Raw genomic sequence first — 4,495 nt, forward strand, 5'->3', positions numbered from 1 at the left:
TTGGAAGAGCGGCAACGGATTTCGGCCAGGGTACTTGGGTTTCCTTGAAAGTCGTATGAAAACAGCATTCCCCGAAGCCAGTCTGCGTGGCAATCCACATATTCACTCCAAAGTTCACGTGTGGAAGAAACTGTTTGGTTCTCTGGTGGCTCTTTTAAATAAGAGTGGAGTGGGATGGAATGATACTGAGAAGACGATTGAAGCTACAAATGAAATCTGGGAAGCACTCATTAAGGTAGTCTTTCTTACTCTCACATTTCTTATTACTTAGCACTGCCAAAATTTATTTTGAGGGTGTCTATGGATTTCTTAGGCGGATAATGTATGCACCCTTAGACACAAGAGGTGGATCTATTACCATGATTGGGCAGAAATATTTGGAAATGATCTGGCAAACGGTGTTACACGTGATAACTTTGTGAGTTCAGTTCAAGAAGTTTTTGCAATGACACCTGACATACCAAGAAATTCAGGGATGAGCCTTGAGGATCTGTTTTCTGTTGATGAGGGGGCAGCTAAGTCAATGTCTGTATCTATGACGGCCTCAGCCATGCCGACGTCTTCTGTTAAATCGAAAGGCAAGAAACGTAAGAAAGTGGATTTCTGGTTTCAACTGCAACCCAAACAACCATGTCATATTATTAACGCATATGAGAAACGTTTATACCAGAAAGTAAATGAGCAGCATTTGTATATGAGTTATTGTATGAGCTTCATTGAATCCGTATTCTGAAAATAATTATTAGAAAGCTTGCAACATATCTGAGGAACAAAAAAATAATACTAATTATGATTTCACCTAAATTGGGTAGAAGCGTCACGGTATCAAAATTGTGAACTAAATTATGCTATATTTTGCCTCCTTCTGTCATTATTCTAAAAATGGGAGCTTCACCATTACTGCGTTCACTTCTAAATCACTTCTAGTTATTTTACAAAAATATTGTGTTTTTATAAATTTCAAACACGACATAATAATTTCATTGCAATTTTCAAGACCATCAACCTAACAGATCTGAGAACCAGAGAAGATATATCATTCCTGGACATTATCGATGAGCGAAGATAATTGATTAAGAGGCTAAGAGAACCATAACCATGTAATAATTCTGCAAAGATTTAATTAACAGCTATATGAACAAAAATTTGTTCGACCACCCTGAATACGATGTGTTTAACAGCATTTCACATGATCTCAGTTACCTGGAGCAATGTTCACCACACTTGACAAAGTGATGAAGGCTTGATGTCGAAGAAACGAGAGGAATGGTAGATCTAAGACACCCTTTACAAGTGCTCCGATAATATTAGGCGAATTATTGGAAGACAGCCGACAAGTGCTCCGATAATACTTTCTCTTCCAAATGAGATATAATAATTGAGGGGCTTTATTTTAAAGAAAAGGTGTGATAGGGGCATTTTGGGAATTAAATTATTTTATATACCTATCTCTTAAATTATCATATCAACCAAATAACATACACACTAACATATGTTAATAATCATTCCAACCAAAAACATAACTATTCAAATATTATTTAAATTATCCATTACATATCAACAAAATTATCAATATCTCGATTATCCCATCTTTCCAACCACACGCACCCTAAGGGTAAGACCGTGGGTAAGGGTAAGATTATCCATGGTAATATTGTTATCAATGACGTGTTACTGGTTGATAATCTATGTTACAACTTTATTAGTATTAGTCAATTATGTGATAATGGTCATATGGTTGAGTTCCACAAACACACATGCACAATCAAATCTAGTAAGGGTGAAATCATGCTAACCGGAATAAGAGAAAAAAACACATATAGGATAAATTGACAATGAGAACAACCATCCTCCCCTACGTGTTTTGTTGCTCAAAGTGATAAGCATTGGTTATGGCATAAACGTTTGAACCACTTAAACTTTAAGTCCATTAAACACCTGAGTAAACATAAACTGGTTCTTGGCTTGCCGAAAAGAGATTTTAAAAAGAACAAAGTATGTTCAGCTTGCCAACTAGGTAAACAAGTGAGTGCTAATTTTAAAACCAAAAGTTGTATGTCTTCCTCCAAATGCTTGGACTTATTGCACATGGATCTGTTTGATCCTATACCAGTCAGAAGCTTATGGGGAATGAGATATACTCTGGTCATTGTGGACGATTACTCTCGATTTACTTGGGTAATCTTTTTGTCTTCCAAAGACCAAACAAACCACTCACTTGATTAAAATTTTAAAACGTTTGCAAAATGAGAAACGTACTCGGATAGATCGGATCAGGAGTGATAGAGGGACTGAGTTCTTAAACAAAACCCTTGGATCCTCTCTAGATGACCAGGGAATCAAGCATGAGTTATCAGTTGCTCATACCCCACAGCAAAATGGTATTGCTGGGCAAAGGAATCGCACTCTCAAGGAGACAGCTAGAACTATGATTTCTGATTCTAATGTCTCTCAAAGACTTTGGATTGAGACAATTAATACAGCTAGTTATACTCAAAATAGATCTATGATTAGTAAGAGACATAACAAGACATCTTATGATATCTAGAATGGAACAAAACCCGATTTATCATATTTCAAAATCTTTGGGTACAAATGTTTTATCCATGACAATGGAAAACATCATTTGAAAGTTTTCGATGCAAAAACATATGAAGGCATATTCATTGGTTATTACTTAGTCAGTCGAGCTATAGAGTATTCAATAATAAGTCACTGACAATAGAGGAAACTATTCATGTTATTTTTTATGAGTCTACTATACGTGCAGATCAATCTCAAATAAATCTTAAGGATCTCACAGATAGGTTTGAAACAACTGTTCTAAATGATGAAAGCGATAGTGATGAACCTCCCATCAGAAGAGTTGTACAAGAGCCCTTGACCGTTGAACCAATCATCAATGAAGACCTACTCGGCCAAGATCATGAAGAACCAGTGGTTGAGGAGGATATTGTACCACCTGACAACACAGCTAGAGTTGATGATGATGCTCCAAGAAATTAGGATACAAATCCTCTTGGACCATGTCTCCGATGGAACAAAGATCATCCACCTGAGCTGGTCATTGGTAACCCTATTGCTCCACTTAGAACAAAACAACAAATGATTGATGAATTATTGCATGCAGCATTTATATCACAGATAGAACCCAAGAAAATTGATGAAACTTTACAAGATGCTAGCTGGATTGAAGCAATGCAGGAGAAACTAAATCAATTCACCTAGAACAAAGTATGAAATCTGGTTCCTCGACCAAACAATCAAATATCATAGGAATCAGATGGGTGTTTCGCAACAAACTGGATGAGCATGTAACAATAATCAGAAATAAATTTAGACTAGTTTCTCAAGGGTTCAGACAAGAAAAAGGAATTGATTTTGATGAATCATTTGCTCCAGTGGCAAGACTTGAAGCCATTCGAATATTTTTAGCCTATGTTGCCTACAAGAACTTCAAATTATAACAAATGGATGTTAAGTCAACATTTTTCAATGGATTACTTCATGGAGAAGTCTACGTTGAAGAACCACCAGGTTTTATCAATCCGCTAACTCCTAATTATGTTTTTAAACTTGTTAAAGCACTTTATGGTTTAAAACATGCATCAAGAGCTTGGTATGACACATTATCACAGTTTATACTAAATCATGACTTTGTGATTGGAATGGTCGATAAGACCCTCTTTAAATTCAACAAGGGAGATCATATTTTACTTGTCCAAATTTATGTAGATGATATCATATTTGACTCAACTAATCCAAAACTATGAGAGAAGTTCTCTAAGCTTATGCATGAATAGTTTGAAATGAGCATGATGGGCGAGATAAATTTCTTCCTCGGACTACAAGTTAAGCAACTTGATAATGGTATCTTCATCAATCAAGCCAAATATACCAAAGAGTTTATCAAGAAATTTGGAATGAAAAATTGTTCTACTGCATCAACTTCTATCAGTGCTTCCATTAAACTGGATAAAGATGAAGCAGGAGCACCGGTATAGGTAACTATGTATCACAGACTTATTGGATCCTTATTATATCTCACAACAAGTAGACCAGATATCATGTTTGCAGTATGATTATGTGCTAGATTCCAAGATGCACCTAAACAATCTCATTACACAGCCGCTAAAAGAATACTTAAGTATCTTAAGGGAACTTCTAACGTGGGTCTCTGGTATCCCAAAGACTCAGAATTTAACCTCATTGGCTACTCAGATGCAGAATATTCCGGTTTCTAGATTGATCGAAAAAGCACTAGTGGCTCATGTAAATTTTTGGGAGATAGACTTATATCATGGTTTAGCAAAAATCAAACGTCTATCGCCACTTTTACTGCTGAAGCTGATTACCTTGCAGCTGGTAGTTGCTGTGTCCAAATATTATGGATACAACAACTTTGAGACTATGGAATCCAATCGAATGAAGTTCCTATCTACTGTGACAATACCAGCGCAATTGTTATTACCCAGAACCCGGTAATGCATTCAAG

This window comes from Henckelia pumila, chromosome 2 (assembly GCF_033568475.1).
Source record: "Henckelia pumila isolate YLH828 chromosome 2, ASM3356847v2, whole genome shotgun sequence".
NCBI lineage: Eukaryota > Viridiplantae > Streptophyta > Magnoliopsida > Lamiales > Gesneriaceae > Henckelia > Henckelia pumila.